At 33.5% G+C, this 21,843-nt stretch overlaps 1 non-coding gene across 1 annotated transcript; it reads left to right on the top strand.

Annotated features, from left to right (window-relative positions):
* The first annotated feature begins 1,241 nt into the window (after positions 1-1,241).
* Positions 1,242-1,375, top strand: LOC125995614 (small nucleolar RNA SNORA51). Its single transcript, XR_007491109.1, has one exon. It is a non-coding gene; the product is annotated as a small nucleolar RNA SNORA51 (small nucleolar RNA).
* Positions 1,376-21,843: the final 20,468 nt, after the last annotated feature.

Raw genomic sequence — 21,843 nt, 5'->3', positions numbered from 1 at the left:
GACAGAGAGAACTGTAGACCTGGGATAAGTCAGCTGCTAAGTAGGACAAGCAGCAAAAATTACCCAGAAGGCCAGAGAAAAGTCATTGTTGGGGCACATGAAGCCGTAGGCCATCATTTGGGGATCCCTAACCTAGAATCTCACCATGACAATGATCTTGTCCTGCATAATCTACTGTTTCCAAATTGATCAAAATCTGTATGTAAATGTTTCATTTCAGTGAATAATAGAATATCTTGAATTATTTCCCAAGTCACACAGTTGTTTTCAAGGTTAGATATTATCCAACCTATCACTGCTTAACTTTAAGCATCTTTTTTTCTATAGATTTTTTATCAGTGAGCTAAAGTTGCAATTAATTCCATCCTATGATTTATGAATTTATAATGGATAGTAATTAATTATAGGTTAAGGAAATAAAATAGGAAATAAGATGGTGATTTTAAAAGTTCTCAATAGAAAGAGTCAAAGGGCTGAAATTAATCTAATTGGTTTCCTGATAAAGTTTTCCTCCAGGGGCTTTGAGAGACCTTTTATTTTAATGAGTATTTGCTGAGTTTAATAATTTCTCTGTACTGCTGCCATCAAGATACCAAGTAAAACATTTGATGTATACAAACTATAACAGATTCTAATCTTGGTTATTTCAAAAGGAAGATCAACCCAAAAGGAGCACTATAATTTAGGAGTACTTAGCTTGCCTTTCTCAAATTCTCTATCCATAGGATATTAATTGAGTTTTATGAACACAGTATATATTTTGTCTTTTTTTTTACAAATTTTAATATTAGAGCCAAGTTTTCCTTATCCCAGTGGAAAACTTTTATCTATTCAACCAGGTAATTAAGAAATATTATATATTTTCTTTTGTTTGGCAGGAGGTGGGAGAATGGGATTTGCAAATGGTCTTCAGGGATTTTCCTGGCTTTGTGTCCCTGCTGTGCTCTGGAAATATGTCTTGCCAGTTGTTGGAACTTGGGTTAACTGCATGAAAAAAAACAAACAAACACCTAAGCTCATATATAATTATTCTGTTCCTCTTTTACTATTCTAAAGGGCCTTCTGAAAGCCTGTCTAGAGTACAGGCCTGTGTGGGGTGGGGAGGAAGGACACTTGGGATATTGGTCATGGGAATGTTGCACTGGTGAAGGATTTTGTGTGTGTGTGTGTCTGTATGTATGTATGTATGTATGTATGTATGTATGTATGTCTATATACATAAAAATGAAAAGAAAAGATAAGGCCTCCCAATTCTTACCACAGACTGTGTTCTTTACACTGACTGTATAGAAAGAGGAGTTATAGTAAATGCACCCCATATACACCTCAATCCCAGGCCCTTTGCCTGGTCTGTATTGATATTGGGGACAAAAAAATAAATAAAGGGCCTTCTGATAGCCTGAGTAAATAATGGACTTATTCAAAAATTTTCTTATATTTTTAGGTCTCAATAAATCTTTCTAGTTGATAAATATAAAAGTTATATTGTTGCATTCTGTATAAAACATTAAAAATTATAGTTCTTTCTTTACCTATGATTTATGTAATAACTCATGGTTTCTTAAAGAATCGAATTTTTCAAATATGATAGAATATCAAGAATTGTTGTAATAAGGAGTCAACAAAGAGAGAATATGTTAGTCGTAGGAACAGTATCTCTATTAATAGAGCATCTTGAAATCACAAAGATTTGTTAGTTTTAAAAAGTGATATAATCCTTTTGCCCTTGTTCATTTAGAAGTGAGGTCTTCTCTAATCTCCCCTAGTAACTGTCTGACCTTAGTGGCTTGCTTATAATAAATGACAAAAATTTAAAAAAGAATTGGATTATTTTTATAACTCAGTCACGTTAAGTATTTAACTTTAGTCCAGCTTTCTTCTTTCATGTTACATTGGAATCCTCAGCAGCCATGTAAAATCTGTCTACACAGCAACCACATCATGCAGCAGGGATCCTAAGAGAAACTACACAAAGAAACATGTGATGGCTGTGGAGGACCAGCTGATTTAACCCAAAGGTTTTACAGTATTTCCAGCCTAAACAGGAACAAATAAGCCTTCTAGAAGTCTGAGTTGCCACCTGTCTTCAACAGAATAAGAAACCCAAGTAAAGAATTCTTGAGGCAGAAACCACCTCAAATATAAGGAAAGACAATAATGATGCATAATGCTGTACACATGTTTAAATGTGCAGAATGATATTATACATTCAGCACATAATTAGTTACAGGATTTGTTTATCTGGGGAAAACTTCGTCCTTTATCTTGGGAATAAGTGAAATAAATCTTCAATATATGGGTAAATCAAAGAGAGAGAAGTTTGCTAAATTTAAAAGTACAGCTATTTAATTTAGAAAAATAAAACATTAAGCATCTTCAGAAGAGAATTTGAACAGGATTAATTAGACCAGAAATTAGAAAACTCCAACTCTGAATAGCAAAATTATTGGGAATTTATAAATTTGGCGGGGGGGAGCTGACACTCAGGGGCTACTCCTGGCTATGTATTCAGAAATTGCTCCTGGCTTGGAGGACTATATGGGAAGTCAGAGGATCAAACCACGGTCAGTCCTAGGCTAGGCAGACGCCTTACCTGTAGCACCACTGTTCCGGCCCTGGGAATTTATAAATTTCCACAAATTCATATTATAATAAAATCTCTAAAAGACTAATAATGGAGATAGAGGTAGAGACGTACTAAATTCTTGCACACCAAAAACAGAAAAAAAGTGCTAACGTAACTGTTGCCATATCAAATTTATTGTCACTGTTACTTTCTTACCCTTCCTCATTCAGAGCATATTTATAGACTAAATAAATCTTAACTTATTAAAAATCTTTATGGGTTTTAAGCAAGATTATTATTATTTTTGGTTCTGTCTTTGAATGAAGAGCTAACTTAAAATATAAAATATTACAGCAGATAAATTTTATTGAAAATGTGATATCTGTTTCTCAAATTTGCTGTCAACATCTCATTTTTCTTTAATTAATTTACTTATAATATATTTTATTTTAGGTTCTATGGTTTATAATAACATAATATGGTAGGGTTTCACACAAACACTCATGAGATAGTATGGTTGGGTGAATACAACAATTCAGCAACGCACACCCATGCGCTAGTATTCTTCCCAGCACCCTCTGACACTATTCACTCCTCAACTGTTCTCCCAGCACTGTGAAGCATTCAAGTCTGTCCTTCAGTTCTCAAATTCTATTGCTTGAGGGAAATTTTTGTTTTCTTACTATGTTTTTTATATTACCTATATGAGAGACTGTTCTGTATATCTCCTTATGACTCTTCACTCCACTTAATACTCCCTGGATAAATCCACATACACTAAATTGCACAATTTCATTTTTCTTATGACTAAAGAGTATTCAAGAAATTCTAGAGTATTGTCTTGGACATTTGTTTTAAAATTTCAGTTATTGTGAATAGTGCTGCAATGAACATAAAAGCAATGTATTTTTGTTTTGTGGGTTTTTTTTTTTTTTGAGTAAAGTGTTTGAACCTTTGAGATAGATGTCAACAACTAGATTTTCTGGATCATATGGAAGCTGACATATTTTTTTTATTAACATAAAACGTATTTTACAAAAATTCTGGAACAGACAATCTGCCACCATCAAAATTGGGGTACATTTTCCCATTCATGTAAACATTGGTTGGTTTTGTTCTTCATGATGTTTCAGGTGCTAATTTTTTCTTCACTAATTTAAGGTGATATTTCATTGTTTTAATTTGCCTCTCCATGCTAATATAATTAAGGTAAGTTTTTTTTACATAGATTTTAACCATCTGTTTGTCTTATTTGAGTAAGTTAAAGTTGTATTTATTAATCAAAACATTGTGATTTTGGGATAAAGTTAGACTTTCAGATCAATGACACTGTATTGAGAGCACAGATCATAATGTATAATAAATCATAGTGAATATTTAACAGAATAGTAAAAAGTAATCCAATGGAGAAAGAAAACATTTTTAAACAAATTGTGGTGGGAAACTTGATGACAAGTTATGTTTAAAAATACAAGATCACGGGGCCGGGCGGTGGCGCTGGAGGTAAGGTGCCTGCCTTACCTGCGCTAGCCTAGGAGACGGACCGCGGTTCGATCCCCCGGCGTCCCATATGGTCCCCCAAGCCAGGAGCGACTTCTGAGCGCATAGCCAGGAGTAACCCCTGAGCGTTACCGGGTGTGGCCCAAAAAACCAAAAAAAAAAAAAAAAAAAAAAAAAAATACAAGATCAAACCCCTGTCTCAAAATATGTACCAAAGTTAATTCATGATAATCAAAGACCTTTATATCAGAACTGATCCCAATACTTACATTGAGGAAAAAGTAGGCAGAACATTATAATATAATAAATTAAATGATCTTCAATAATCCAGTGCCATAGACTAAGAAAACAAAATTAAAAATAAACAAATGGGATTTTATTGAATTAAGAAACTTTTGCAAATAAATAGAGACCCAACCAAACAAACAAACAATTAAAACAGACAAGCAAATTGTGACTCTAGTAAAAAGGATAACTCATAGATTAGCAGAAATATTTGCCACTAATCCATCTGACAAAGGCTTAAAATCCAAGGTACATAAATCACTAGCTAGAACCAACCTGACCAAGAAATATGGAGATAATGATTTTTTCTTTTAATGTCTTTTATTCAATTATACAATATCAATGACTTGTATATGAATACCCTATTCAGTATTTATATACATATATAAAATATAGAATGTTATTTTTATATATGTTACAGAGAATTCAAAATAAACATGTGAAAAATGATTAGGTGACACCATTATTTCAAATTCCTCTCTATAATCATAAATGAAATTTTAATACATATTTTCAAAGGACTCATGATAATCAGAACTTTAATGACTAAGTAAGAAATTTTGATTTAGGAAGGTTCTTTTACTTTTTGTAATCATAATTGTACTTTAAATTTAATTCTACTTAATCCTGGGTATTTATTGTGTGTTTATTGAATATAAAGAATTTAATGAACTAAAGCCTAATAATATCATAACAATTTATAATTTGGAGATTTTGTTGCACATTTTCACTTCACATAATTTCCATCACATACAGATTAAACACTGTGTCTAAAAATAAATAAGAAAAGTAAAATAAGTAGCCAGTATACCAATTAAACTACAAAGAGTAAAGGTGTTTATGAACATAAACATAAACATAAACTTTATTTCATAATCTACAAACATATCCTTCTTTAATTCCCTTATAAAATATGAAATACTGTAGTGACATTTGACAAGGGGAATTAAAAAAAGTCTATTTGAATTTCCATTTGAAATTATTTGATTTAAAGAGATAAGATAGCCTATCAAGTGTTTGCCTTGGACACAGCCAATCCTGACACTCTATATCAGGGGTCTTCAAACTGCGGCCAGCAGAGGAGTCTGATCCGCCTGCCAACAGTGAGCACTGTTTGGTTGCCAAGATACCTGCCAGCATATACACTCAGTGTCACAGTTTCTCAGGGATGATGTCAACCACCTCTGCCCACAGCATGTTGTGTGCTGGGAGGGTGGGCGTGAGGGCGGTGTTGAGAGGGACACTGATGCACCCTTGCGCTTGGCACGTGCATTGCTGATGATGTCACTGGAGGACACCGGTCGCCACATGGCAAGAAGTACCACATGTGGGTGACTATATGATGTAAAAAGGCGCCTGCTCCACCCCCAGGCAACATGGTGTCTGTGTGCTGTGCCTGCCTGTCAGTGAGGTTTTCCTCCACTCCCTCCACTGCCAAAGGTCAGTCAAAAGTGCCATAGAAATAATTTTTTGCCAGATGGGGGGTTCTGCCCGATTGGCATTCAGTGCTGAGATCAAAGTTAGAGTGTGGGTGGTGGTTGGGAAGTTAGGGGTTCGGTGCTGAATTGCCCATGTGGAAAATTAGGGATCGATGCTGAAGCATTTTAAAGGGGTTACATTGAAAATTTTATATACATTTTGCAATTCCTTTTCAGTGTTCACATGCTGATTCCAAACATTATATAGGGAGATATAACTGAAATAGTTATATCTGAGCTAGTCTGTTTAGAAAAGCCTGCAAGGGTGCTATTTACAATAGCCAGACTCTGGAAACAACAAAGATGCCCTTCAACAGATGAGTGGCTAAAGAAACTGTGGTAAATATACACAATGGAATACTATATAGCCGTCAGAAGAGATGAAGTCATGAAATTTTCCTATAGATGGATGTACATGGAATCTATTATGCTGAGTAAAGTAAGTCAGAGGGAGAGAGAAAGAAGCAGAATGGTTTCACTCATCTATGGGCTTTAAGAAAAATGAAAGACATTTTTAACAGTATCTCAGAGACAAGAGAGATGAGGGCTGGTAGGTGCAGCTCATGACATGAAGTAATCACACAGAGTGATGAGTGCAGTTGGAGAGATGACTACACTGAAAACTATCATAACAATATGAATGAATGAGGGAAGTAGAAAGTCTGTCTTGAGTACAGGTGTGGGAGGGTGGGGAGGAGGGAGATCTGGGAAATTGGTGGTGGGAATGTTGCACTGGTGAAGGGGGGTGTTCTTTACATGACTGTAATCATACAACTATAATTATGTTTGTAATCACAGTGTTTAAATAAAGATAATTATAAAAAAAAGAAAGAAAAAGCCTGCAAGGGGTAAGTGTTCACATCAGGGACTAATGGGGGTTCATACACTGTGTATATATATGCACACATATTTGTATTTCACTAATATTAGTTTGGAATCCCTAGGAAACAATGATGTCAAGAAAAAGAAAAATTGACGGCGAGTGTAGGATATTCAAAGAACAGTGAACTTACGATTACTTTTTTATGTGGTACAAAGAAAAAGCTGTGTCTGATATGCCAGAATATAGTTGCTGTGTTCAAAGAATACAATTTGTGACACCACTATCAAACTCAACATAAAGATAAATATGATTGCTTGGTTGGAGAAGTGAGAAAAGATAAAATATTACAACTGAAACATACACTGACAACTCAGCAAAATACTTTTGTAAAGCAGAAGCAGTTAGATACTTCCTCACTGTGGGCAAGTTTTCAAGTTGCCAAACTAATAGCGCGCAATGGCAAACCATTTGTGGAGGGAGAATTTGTTAAAGAATGCCTTATTTCTGTTGCCAAAGAGATGTGTCCAGAGAAGGCCAATTTATTTAGTATAGTGAGCCTTTCAGGAGTTACAATGACACGAAGTATTGAAGAAATGGGAGAAAATTTGCTGCACCATTTGCAAAACTCTGCAAAGAAACTTTGCTATTTTTCCTTGGCACTCGATAAAAGCAATGATATTTGTGATTCTGCCCAACTTCTCATTTATATCAGTGGGACAAATGAGTATTATGAAGTCACAGAAGAGCTTGCTGCACTGCAAAGTATCAAAGGTACAACCACAGGAGTGGATATATTTGAAAAGGTTTGCCAAACTGTGAATGGTTTGGAGCTGGACTGGGTTAAACTAGATGGTGCTCCTAGCATGGTGGGGTCTAAGAGAGGAGTAATTGCTCACATTACACAAGAGCTGGACAAACAAAACAAAACAAAAAAAAGGATAACCATCCTCATCTAATTGCCATACACTGCCTCATTCACCAACAAGCGCTGTGTTGTAAATCACTGAAGTGGGACTCTGTTATGAAAATTGTGGTATCTTGTATTAATTACATTAAAACCACAGACAATTTAAGGAATTTCTATCTGAGGTAAATGTTGCCCATGAAGATGTTCTGTACCACACAGAAGTCCATTGGCTGAGTAGAGGGAGAGTTTTGAAATGTTTCTATGACTTACTTCCGCAGATTACAGCTTTTCTACTTTCAAAAAAACAAGAAGTACCAGAGCTCAATGATGCAGAATGGAAATGGCACCTTGCTTTCTGACAGATATAACAGAGCTACTCAGCAGTTTCAATCTGCAACTTCAAGGCAAGGGGAAGCTCATCTGTGATATGGCATCGCATGTGAAAGCATTTAAAGTAAAATTAGGCCTTCTCATCAAACAAGTACAGGAGGAAAACTTCAGTCATCTCCCAATAACTCAAAACCTGTCAGCGGACAAACCATTGGTTGCATTCCCAAAGGAAACATGTCTGGCTTCACTAGAATTGTTGCAAAAGGAGTTTCCATTTAGATTCAAAGAACTTCATCTCCATGAACAGGACATACAGCTTTTTCGTAACCCCTTTTCTGTTGAGATTAAAAATGTTCTTACAATTTACCAAATGGAACTGGCTGAACTGCAGAATTGTGACTCTCTGAAAGATGCATTTAAGTCAAGTAACCTTTTGAATTTCTATGCATCTCACCCCTCTGAGACATATCCAAATATCAGGAACCATGCACTCAAAATGGTAACCATCTTTGGTAGCACTTATGCCTGTGAACAGAATTTTTCAAGAATAAAACATCTGAAATCTCCAACCAGATCAAGAATAACTGATGCCCACTTGCATCACTTGTTATGGCTGGCAGTGACAAATATGGAACCGGACATTGACCATCTCATTAGCCCAAAGCAGGCCTACAGTTCCCATTGAAATACTGGTGCGTGATCTGTTTATTTATAAATGGTTTTCATTTTATTTATGTAATATATGTGCAGTGTGAGTAGAAATTAGTAGCTCATTTAGTCCAGCCCTCCAGCTCTCTAAGGGACCATAATCCGGCCCCCACTTTAAAAAGTTTGAAGACCCCTGCTCTATATGATCCCACATAAAGTGATCCTTGAGTATAAGATTAAGGCAAGAGTAAGACCTGAAGAAAGCTTGATGTGACCCAAACAACTCTCCACTCTTCCACCAACCCCGCCAATAAAAAGAAATCAGATCAGACAGATTCATTCATATTTTGTATGTCATATATAAGATGCTAAATAAAGCATAGTATTTAAACCATGCTAAGAAAGGAATGTTTTTATTGAGATATTACACCTAATAATGTACAATAAAATGGAAAGAAATTCTATTTTAGCCCATTTTTCTTTGCTCTGTTGGATTTTTCTCATTGAGTTAGAACTCAGTTTGATTTCATTTAATCATAATTAAAATCACAGCTAAAATTATGTCTACACTAATCAACTAAGCTTTAATTCATTGTATGATGGATGCACTTTTTTCTTAATATGGAATGTGGAAGATTTTAGTTCCTTATTCTAAAAGCTTGTAGCATGGAGATTTTAAAGGATTTATTTTTATTTTTACTCTTTTAAAAGTGATATATTTTAACTTTTATTTCAGTAACATGGCTAATTTAATTTTCAGACTTGGAGGCTGCTATGACAAAGTTTCAGTTTACTGAGGGTAACTGGAATGTTTAGGTTGATGGAAAAGCATAAATCAAGCTAATGTGCATAAAAGAGAACCAGGTCTCTTGCTGGGAGCCAATACCTACTCCCTACTACATCTTAATTTTCAGATTATTTATGATTTCAGATCTTCTCCCAATATTTTGATGGAATTATAATTTTTATTACTGGATATTGTGAGTGATTCTATTTCTTGGATTCTAGCCCCTGGTTAGTATATATGGCATACACACATTTTCTCCCACTAAATCAGATGTTTTTGTGTTTTAGTCATAGTTTCTTTCTTAGCACTGATGTTTTTAGGTATGAAATAAATGATTGATTTTATATTATACTTTTCATCTATTTAATCACTAAAAACACTAAGAATGACAGTGTTTCACTTGTTTATTTTTGCAATGCTTTTAGAGATCTTGTGCTGCACATATTTATTTAAAATTCATTTGAGCTCACTATTTTTATATGAGATAGTGGCTTAATGATATTATTTTGCATGTACTAAATAGTTTACAAAAATTATTGAAAACTTTCTTTTTCCTCTTTATATTCAGTCATTTATCAATAAATGGTTTAGTCTTTTGAAATGAGTATAAAATGGATTATTATAGATTTGTGTTATAATTTAAAACTAGAAAATGGCCTCTTCCCATCATTTTCTTCTGAGTTACTTTGGCTAGTCAGGGATTTAGTTTTTGATATATGTCCTTGAAAAAAACCTTAGAATTTTAACATGAGTGCACTAAATCTGTATAATTCTTCGAATAGAAATGTCATTTTAACATTCATCTTTGAAGTTAAAAATTGACAGGATATTATATATACATTTTATATGGTTCATCTTTGTGGCATCTTCTATGACTATGGCATAAAACTTCTGTTGAAATTATAGGTTCATGGGCTCATTGTGGTAGAGTGTCTATAGTAGCATCTGCATCCAATGCCTAAAAATGGAAAGAATATTTTTGAAAAAAGAAATATCCACTTTTGTGGCAATCACTCCCATTAACATTTGAACAAATCTTAAATAATAACTGAAAACATAAAAGTTGAGAAGAAAGTCTGCTAATATGGATTCAAAAAAAAAAAAAGAATTGACAGTTTGAATCTGGCACATTTACCATCTTGGTGGCTGACAGGTGTTTTTAAATAGGTTTTCTCTGATTTTTTCCTCTCTGGAGAAAACCACATACTCTTGAACATGTACCTATCATTTTGTCTGCTTACATTTATATATAAATTTCTTTTTAAAGAAAACTGTTTTGGCCAGATATATAATACAACTGGTAGGACACTTACCTCACACATAGGTAATTTAATACCCATCATCTCATATGGTCCCTAGAGACTGTGAGAAGTGATTCCTGAAAGCAGAGTCTATAGTACCACCAGGTTTGCTCCTCAAACCGAAGAACTATTTAACTAAGAAAAATAAATAAAAATTTAATTCTGCAAAATTAAATAGCTGTAGTATTTGGTATTTCCATTGAAGCCCTAGTTTAATTAAGCCTTATGAATAAAGACTATGCCTCAATATTAAGAATTTACTGCACTAGGGAAAAAATTGTGGAATAATAACCTTATAGTATAAATATAAAATATATATATATATATATATACATTATATATACACTTAAACTACTGAAGATGAGTATCATTGGTAAAGCACATATCTAATATGTAGGAAATTCAACACCACACACACACACACATACCTGAACAAGAACAACAACAACAACAAAAGAGCAATTACAATGTTATTAACCAACAATTTATTCTTTTAAATCAAAGTGAGTGCCTCCAAGGATAGAGATATGTAAGATGAGACTAGCTAAACACCTTAAACAAAGGTGTTCTCCCAACTTGCTCTTTCCCTAAACCTCTTATTTTGGTATGTAAAAGCCTACCTGCAGTACTGGACCTTTCCCTTCCTGGTATGAGGAAATGGTTTAGATAAAGGATTTTGACTCAGCAAAGGGAGCATGAGGCAGAGAGGCCTTGAAGTAAAATTAAGACTGACTCCAATAACTTCTGACTGCTTGGTGTATTATTTCTCAGACCCTTCCACCTAAGGGGTTGGAAATTCAGCATTTGGGGTGAGATCACACCCATGGATTTTTATTTTACAGAGATATAGTACAGGAGCTAGGCATTCTCTTATTGTGGCTGAATCAGATTCAATCCACTACTGTTACATATGGTGACATAATCATCATCATAGAAATCCTTTAGCACAGAGTCTGATCACAGTAAGGTACAACTACAAAACAGAAAATTAAAAACAAATACAAGACAAAAACAAATGCTTTCATTGGGGGAGAATTGAAGTCAGAGTCAACAATATATTAAAATATGCAGCAATTAAGGTTTAGTAAAAACATAGGAAGAAAACTTTAACTAAGGTTAAGGGAAAAAGCAGTTGATTGAAAAAGTTTTAATATGGCATGGTGTTAAATAAGTAGATAAAGAGTGATTCCAAAGACAAAAACAAGCAAATCACTGGTATAGACGATTACTGATAAAATAAGAAAATGCCAATTTAGAATCTCAAAATAAAATACATTAAATGAAATTTGTACTTATATAAATGTAAATGTACTGATGGAAAATATACTGATAGAAATTGTGATGATAAAGTCACTTCAAGAGAAAATTAAAGATGATTAATTATAATGAAAATAAATTAGAAGATTCACTCAGAAAAAAATAAAAGAAATAAATGAATAAAGCTTAAGTAAGCTGATAACTAATATCTAGTGACTTACCTTAAAGCATGACTCCAAAGGGCCACACGGATATCACAATGGGTAGGGCATTTTCCTAGCATGTTGCTGACTGAAGTTCCATCTCTGACATACTTTGTGGTTCCCCAAACCTCCCAGGAACATTTTCTAAGCTCAAAGTCAGGAGTAACCCCTCAGAGCCACCGTGTGTGACCCCAAAACAAAACAGACCAGATAAAACATATGACTTCTAAAAAGAAGAGAAATAGTGATGGATTTTAACATGACTATAATGAATATTTATTAGTGATTTGCCGCGTTTCAGTCACTAGATCAAACCCTTTTATATATAGTAGTATATCATTTACCTTATTAGGCCAATGCTCACTATTATTCAAACACACTTATTTTCTAGATATATAATATAAGACAAAGAGATCTGGCTTTTCTGAGTTTCCACAGTAACAGAAAAACTTAAAATAAGACTAATGATTCCCTTATTTGTGCTTCTGACACTTTAGCTTACATTAATAAGACAGAATAAATATAAAATATTCTAAATATATCTACTAGAGCTTACATGTAAGAATTTATTTTCCCTCATTAAAAACTGAAAAAGACATCACCATACCATGGTAACAGATTGAAGTTTTTATTTTGAAAAAGTTGAGATATTTCTAAAATTTTTCATAATTGCCAGTAGAAATAATTATTTACTTATTTAAAATCAGCAAACAATTTAATCAATAATGTTTTCTGAATAATTCTTGCCAGACTCAATGAAAAAAAAAATCTCTTCCCAAGTCTCTGTTCAGAAGCCTCACACTGATGGCTTGAAATAGGCATCATGAGCACTTTCACTATAGGGCCTGGGGGCACTACATATTTGAGCTTTATATCTACCTCCACTTCAGAGCTAGTGATAGACACCAGAATCCTACATTAATGTCTTAAAATTAAAACAAAATTAATTTTTCCATAAAAACATGCACACCACATGTGTATACACAAATTGTACTATTTGTCTTCTGTAGCAGGAACATCAGTAAGTATTTATTTTTTTTAGAGGTACATTCCAGATTTTTCTCTGCAGTCACCCTATTTTAAAACAGGTACTCCCTTTGTGGTGTAAAAATTACTGGAAATTTCAGAAGGAAAGGTTAAAAACTGACAAACAAAACAAAACCAGCTTATCCTTCACTTTGTCTGCCCAGTCCCATCCTAACATTAGTGTTATTGGCACTAATTGAGTTAAATTTCTGTGTATTCAACATTGTGTCCAAGGAAGAGTTTAAATGCTATTGCATGCTTCTCTCTAGAGCTAGAAATAGAGTTAGCTCCACCCAAAGGACAAAAGCTGAGGTTAATATTTGGATATCTGGGGCCTTATTTAGTGCCTTTTAACAAAAAACTGGGTTTCTTAATTTCAAGGTTAAAATCATGAGATACAATCTACTTGACATGTTTAAGTATAAGAATATTCCATTTTAAGTGATAGCTTAAAAGAGAAATCATATTGAAGCATGAAACAAGAATAGAATAAGACAGATATTATCCCATGATTATAATAAATTTGGCCTTACTTAAATACTCAAGTATCTCATATCCATCAGTGATATCTATCAAATGATGAACACCTATATGGTACCTAAATTATTCGACTAGGATCTCCATCAAAATTTTAGTAGGTCAACTTTGTCTGCAAAGGGCTTTTATTTGCTATATTTGCTACCTAGCACAGTCCCAGGGCAGTGTAGATAAATGACACTTGGACTTGGTTAAAGAATTGGGGGAAAGCAAAGGTAAAACTAGATTTCAAATGTTACAAGAATATTAAGGAAAGAACACGAATTTAATCTTCTGTGGGTTTTTCAAGTGATCTGGGATTTAGCATAAGAAATATTAAATGAAATCTGTATCCAGGAGAAGGAATGTGATTCTGTGTTTTAGTCTTATTTAAAATGAATGCGGCTGCCAGTTCCCATTTTAGCAACAATATTTTATAAAACCATGCTTTGTAGATTGATCCCACTGCACACATGGATTACCAGAAAGGTACTGCTTGGGCTTCCTGAGCAGAGTATTCCTTTGAGGCACAACCAAAGAGACAAGTAAAGACAGGTAAATCTCTGACTTTCAACTTATTTCTTCTTTACTTTTATTTTTCTAGCTGTTTAAATAAGGTCAGGTTGCCTTCACAAATGCTTGATTCAGCCTGGGAAATATTTACCATCTCTTTTACCCAAAGGGAAGCTACCTCATGTATTTTCAGGACCAAAACCTCTGATGATTAAATGCTTGCTCAATGTTCAGAATTATGGAGTATATATAAATATATATAAATATCATCAATACAAAGTCAACATATAATTTCTCTAAAAGCAAAGTTTCACTGTGTAAGGATTGAAATTCAGAGTTTACATTAATACTTAGGAACACAGATTTACACTCTCTTGATCTTTGTTATATAGGATATGTACATATGTATAATTCTGTGAATAAATACATAAATACACATACATATTATAGAAAATATTTTATACTATATTTCATTTTGTTAAAAACAGCAATTGTGGCAAACATGGGCTTGCTTTCTTGCTTTCTATCTTTTCCCTACCATTGCTCAGCACTAATTAATAACAACATTGTTTTTTTACTTAAAAATTTACACACAAGAATAGAAATTGCTGGGAATAAAAGTGGGCAATGCTTTTCATAATTCATTTTCCTCTTAGAAATCCAAATGATCACTGATAAATAATGTGGCAGTTCTCAGTCATTTCTGCAATGAAAATAGAAGAAAACTATAAATAACACCTGAAATTTATAGATTTTATTTTACCTTTTTAAAAAGTTTATCTTTTTTTGTTTTGTTTTGTTAGGTTTTGGAGCACACCTAGTAATGCTCCAGGATTAAACCTAACTTTGTGTTCAAGGATCACCTCCTGACTTTACTCCAGGGTGCTGGAGTTTAAAACCAGGTCTACCATGTGCAAAGCAAGTGACCTGCCCACTGTACAATCTTTCTTGCCACACTTTTAGCAGCTTTTAATAAAATAATATAGAAGATATATCATAATTTTATATCAGAGTGTTATCACTAAAATCAAATCCTCATTAGCTATCTCAACAGTGTAAGATTGTCTTCTTTTACATTGTCAGGCAAAAAATTTTGAAGTGATGAGAGGCTTAGAAAGGCTCAAATTTTAATATTCCTAGCCTCACATGTATTCATCCAATATTCCCTCTAAATTTCAGAACACCCACTCCATTTATATCAATGTCTTGCTTTTCACAAAACAGATACAGCAAATCTGTGAATTCAACTTTTGTTGAAATTTTTCTTCTCCAAGTTATCTTAGTGGATATAATAAAGCACTAGAGACTCTTCAAAGATGTTCTCTGGTTTCTTTATTATAATTTAAGCTAGGAATTAAAAAAATCAACTTGGTTTTGTATGTGTGTGCATGTGAGCTTTTTAAGTAGAGTCACATAATCATACAGATCCCACAGTTTCTATTGCTATTATTACAACCTTACATACAATGAAGAGCCTTGATCAAGTGTTCTCCAAAGCTCTTGCTTAGCAAATATATCCATCACTATATTCAAATTTATAATGATCCTCAGTACAGTCACCTGCATCTTTACTCAGACACTTGCTGTATATGCTTTCAACAAGTACTGTTCAGCACTCATTCTTCAACTATCGCTCCTCTTTTGCTTGTAACTTTAATTATATACTTTCAACATTTGATATTTTTCTATATAAGTCTTGATATTATGGGGTCTCCCCTTCTTCCATTCTTTATTTTCTTTTTCTCTCTCTAATTTGCTCACTCTGCTTTTAAATTTTCAGTTGCATAACTTAAAACCACATATTTTGAAGTTCACTAATATTTTCTTTTTATTTTTTTATAACTTTTATTTAGACCGATGAGAACTACATGTCTTTTACAGTTATATTTAAGGTACATAGTGACAGTAAATTAGGGCTATTCCCACCACCATCGTTGACATCCCTCCACCCCTGTTACCAGCATGCTTCCCCTGTCTCCACCCTTAGCCGCCTGGACAGCTAGAGTAACAAGACACTTTTGTGTATAGCTTGTTGTAGCTTGGATCTCTTGATTCTATTTTTATTCTATCTATTCTATTCTATTCTATCTCTTGATTCTATTATTGTTTTGTTGACTTTAAGTTGGGTATTTAGGGCTGAAAATTTTTTACTTCCACTCAATTTCATGAGACTGCTTGCCCCTGGGACATTTATTTTTCCCCCCCTCAATTTATGAGGCAGAACAAGCTGATTCATGTTCTATGGTTCTGTTGAAAAAAAATAAATGAGGATGAGCCCTTGTGTAAAAGCTATAAATTTAAATTTAAAGAAGAAAGGAATAAAAGGAAAAAAAGCAAATAAAAAAATAGGAGTGGAGGAGCTGGTGTGGCAAGATTTTGTTTTTGTTTGTTTTTTGTGTGTTTTTTAGCATAGGCACAGTTATTGGGGAAATAAACTAGTATTTTCATCTCCAGTAAATCAACCAGAAAATATATTATTCACTTATTATATTATGGTTTTCAGTTTTAGCACTTCTACAGGCTTTATTTTTATCATCTCTGTTAAATTATCTTGAACAGAATTTCTGTGTTGCACAATAATTACATTATAAAATTTATCATATAAACAATAAATTCAAATCCAGTAGCTTAATCTATGTTCTCTGTTACATAGATGACTTTAGTTTGAATGAATGATATTTCATAATAGTAAATTTTTCTTGCCTTTTACATTCTTTTGTATATCATGAAAATCAAAAATAGTGTATGGGACAGTGTAATGAGGACTGATAAAAATGGCCCATATGCCTATAAATGAGCATGGTTTTGCTACGTCTTTAGAAATTTTTTTATGTACGTTTTAGTATTATCAATTCTTGAGATATCATTTAACTGACATTCTAGTGTAAAGTACAAAAATACAAATGAATAATTTTTGTTCACAGATATCAATAAGTTTAAAAGAACTTTAAAGTTTCAATATAGTACAAGAACTATCCCTGTAAAAATTAAGCATTATAGTGCTGTTTTAGCATACTTTCGATGATTCTGAAGGATTCAGCTGTCCAGTACAGGTTGCTTGGATGATAAATTTTTTATATAATATTAATTTTCACAAAGCAGCTTATTCCTATAAAACACTACTTATTAGCCTCCAGAGTAAAAGAGGTTCTGTTATCCAGTAATCTGCTCTCTGCTCAAATTGTAGTCTCTTGTTTGGAGTTCAGGAGTAATTTCAAGGGATTTTAAAGACTACATTTGTACTCAACACTAGTCTGAAGTTACAATTTAAAAGAAGGGATAAAAGCCAAGATAAAAAAAAAAATCTAACTCTTGAAGGACATCAAGACAAATTTTGAAGCCACAACTTAACTGCTCAGATTGGTCCACAATCATCTCATCTTTCAAAATAAAAGCTTTCTTAACCTTCAAAAAAATTTGAAACAAAGCAAAAACAATTTCACTGATATTAAGCTTTTTGGTTGCTATGGTTACGATCAGAGTGTCAGATTCTCTGTAACACTATTACTTTATCTTTCCTTCATTTAAAGAGAGATCTGATTTCCACAGATTTTGTTTTGATTTGAGCCTCCCAAGATGTGCTCAGGAGTTTTCTGGTAAGGGGGCTTTTTAGTGATTTTCAGCCAATAAGTCTATTTTGCTGAATGTGAAGCACAATCTGGTGTTGCTCTGGCTCGTTGGTGCCTGGGATTTCCCTTGCCTTCCCACAACTATATTTTTGATCTAATTTTCTTTTTCTTTCTTTTTTCAAGAGCCCAACAATGCTTACTAATTACAGTGCTCCAAGCTTTCAATTCAGGGATGACTCTGACAGTTCTTGGGGGACCATTTGGGATGCTGGGAATATAGCATGATTCTGCATTATAGATGGCAATGTCCTACCATCTATACTATATCTCTGGTTACTGGTCTACGTTATTTCATCAATAATATTGATTATACCTTGGTTCCTTAACATTGTGCCTATTTTGGAAGAATTATTACCTATCTATACCCCTATCCAGGCTATATAGAATAGCATCACATGGAGCATTTCCTCTCTATTACACGGGGCTTCAACAGTGACCTAAGTAGCAGGTACTTTAAAAAAAATCTTATTAATTAAGATTGTTCTTGATTATAAAATGTAGGGGGAAATTTCTGTTCTCTGCATGGTTCTCTGAAACACTCATAGGGCTGTCCTGTGAAAAAAAGCTTTCTTCATATTTCCCCAGAATTTTTTAGAGTAGGCAGTATAACTCAAAAAGAACATAGTTATATGCATAAGGGTTTATTATTCATTCATGTCTATGGCTTAAGACTTGCCATTCTATCAACAGTGTATGATCAACATTTACCAGTATTCGCATTCAGTGATCATTGCTTAGATGTCTGTTTGGTATCCAAGATAACTGTCAACAAAGTGCCAATATTTACATTCTTCTATTTTGAGTGGTAGCTGTTCATGCTTCAAATGTCGATAGGTGTATAATTTGAAAACTCAGGTGTGGTGCTGTTGGGATAGTACACTAGGCAGGACAGTGGCCTTGCATCTGGCCTACCTGACTTGATTTCTTGCATCCCAGATGGTCTTTGAGGCCACCAGAAGTGATTCCTGAGTGCAGAGCCAGGTGTAATTTCTGAGCAATGCTGAGTGTGGTCCAAAATAGAAACAAACAAAACAAAAAATCAGATGTTTTCTATTTATTTTTGGACTTATCATTGATTAATTATACTATCAAATTTCAGGGATATAGCTTTATACCACACTTACAAAGATCTAGACACAGAAAACTAGCACTCAAAAGACCTATCTACCAATTTTTCTTCCTTGGCCCTGTCCTATACATTTGTACTGACATTTGTACTGAGTCTAAAGTTACTTTTATTACTTTTTTCTAGTTTGTTTTACTTAATTAGTTTTTCCAAATGTGAAAAAAAAAACTGTCTGGCAATATTCTTTTGATTTCCAACTTATTTCATTCAACATAATTACCCAAATCCATTAATCATCACTGATATGACTTTTTTCTTTGATAATTTCGTAAGTATCAGTTCATTTACTACACATACACACACTCACACTCATTTATATACATATCTGTATATGTCTATATTTACACATGCACATATATGTATATATATCACATTGAGTACATATTCTAGCTTCCTTATAAGGTCATTTCTCTATGGATATTAGACTAATTAAAATGTTTTGCACAACTTTAACAGTTTTAATTTTGTTTATGGTCTAAATCCAGTGATGCTCAGGACTTAACTCCTGACTCTTTGCTCATGGATCACTTCTGATGGGCTGGGGGGTCAAATGGGGTTCAAGGGATTGAATCTAGGTTGGCTGCATAGAAGGTGAGTGTCTTATCCTCTGTATTGTTACTCTGGCCTCCATAATATAATTATTAAAACCCTAAGATTTCTAATATAATAAAGAAATTGATAAAATATTATTTTCAGTTATTTTTGTTTTAAAAATAAACACATTGGTATTTTTTACTAACAGTCTTAATTAATTTTGTAATACCACACATTAAATTTACAGGACACAGTGACAAGATAGTTTTTAGATAGTTGGTTTGACATGAGATATCAGTCTAAATTTTCTATCTGTTAGCAAATCAATTTGATCAAGGACAAATTGTGACTAATTTCACAATTCTAAACTTTAAAAACCTGTTTCTGAAAGCTACTAATGTAACAGTACAAAAATATCAAGATTCAATTTTAAAAATATATAACAAAAATAGAACTTGGGGCTGGAGTGATAGCACAGCACTAGGGCTTTAACCTTACATGCAGCCGATCCAGGATGGAAGGTAGTTCGAATCCTGGCACACCATATGGTCCCCCGAGCCAGCCAGGAGCGATTTCTGCCAGGAGTAATCCCTGAGAGCTGCCAGGTGTGATCCAAAAGTAACAAAAATATTTTAAAAAATAGAATTCACATTGTATATTTCAACTGTAAACTTTTAGTGTATAGTTACCCTATAAGATGACTTAAGAACAAAAGTGGAATTATTAAAATACAAAAGCAAAAACTGACATAATAGAAAATAAGTATAAACCTGGGGGATCCAATGTAAGAATAGAGAGTGGCCATACCTAGACTTTCAGAGTCAGGGTCTTACAGATATGAAAATGATATCATTGAGATAGGGCAGAGCCATGTATATTCTTGATTACTGGAGACCTTGCAAAAGAACTTGACAAAACTGAGTTAAGACTTTTTTAAAGTAAGGGTTTTTTAACTTTTAGGTCAAGCTCTGATTACAAAATGAGTCATATAAATGTAATTTTAGCTTTCTAATTTAAGTGACAAGTGGTGTTGTTTCTATTCAGATGGAAAGAAGGGCCGAGTAATAGCACAGAGGGTGCACTACCTTGCAAGCTGCCAACCCAGGATGGACTAAGTTTGATCCTTGACATCCAATATGGTCCTCAAGCCTATGAGGAATGATTTCTGAGTGCAGAGCCAAGATTAACCCCTGAGTGCTGCTGGGTCTGCCCCCCCCCCAAAAAAAAACCAAATAAAAGTGGATAAGCCATTTGAAATGCTTATACTAATTATTATTCATCCTACACAAATAAAAAAGGGAGGGAAATATTATTTTCTATAGGAAATATAAGAAATCTGAAGTGGCTTTGGAATAGCTAAATAGTATATTTAAAATATACTAAAATTTAAAATATATATAATATATATAAAATATACTAAAAAATAAAATGTATATAAATAAAATGTTTTGTGGAAGAAAGGCAAATATGAAAAATGGATTTTAGACTAATTATATTGAAAGAAAAAAATAATATCAAAAAAACGAAGAGCAAATATTCTAAATTAAACTACAAATTTGCAGACAACAATTCTGGACTTTTTCTTAACCTTCTGTGTCTACAAATAATTACATCACTAATTGCCAGATAAACCAGAGAATTCAGGAGTAAGATCCATAAAAACAACTTAGAATCAAAAGCAAAGACTTATTGAATGAGACTTGTTATGCAGGAAAATCCTACCAGATAGCTTAGAGATTGAATGTCCTATTAAACTCTATCCTGTGCTATGGTACTGTTGATTGATTAGCAATTTTAGCTTTCTTCAAAAAATAAACTAATTAATTTAAGGAACCTAATAGTACACTGGGTAAGGATTTTGATTAGTATAAGGTAGACCCAGTTTAATCCCAGAGACTACATATTAGTCCTCTGATTCTTCTAGAATGATTTGTCAGTATAGAGATGCCAGTGAGCCTAGACACAACCAGTTATAAAGCCCAAACAACACAAAACGAAAAAGGAAAGCAGGGACCAAAGAGATAGCATGGAGGTAAGGCATTTGCCTTGCATGCAGAAGGACAGTAGTTCAAATCCTGACATCCCATATGGTCCCTGGAGTCTGCCAGGAACGACTTCTGAGTGTAGAGCCAAAAGTAACCCCTGAGTGTGACTCAAAAAACAAACGCAAAAACAGAAAAACAACCCATTCTACAAATTGTAGATTATTTCAAAGTTACAGAGCAGATTCTTAATACAAAAAAAAATATTTCCACATTGAGCAATGGGATCAAATTAATAAGACCAGATTTTCAGGTTTGAAACGTACATGATTAAGAGGTTATCAAATCCCAAACCCATGCTTGTTACTCTTGAAAATTTAGGAAAAAAAAAAACATGAGATTTGACAAAATATATCTAAAGTATTTCTCTTA

The sequence above is a fragment of the Suncus etruscus genome, chromosome 17 (genome assembly GCF_024139225.1).
Source record: "Suncus etruscus isolate mSunEtr1 chromosome 17, mSunEtr1.pri.cur, whole genome shotgun sequence".
NCBI lineage: Eukaryota > Metazoa > Chordata > Mammalia > Eulipotyphla > Soricidae > Suncus > Suncus etruscus.
The sequence above is the reverse complement of the archived record's forward strand: the minus strand, read 5'-3'. Positions and strand labels throughout refer to the sequence as shown.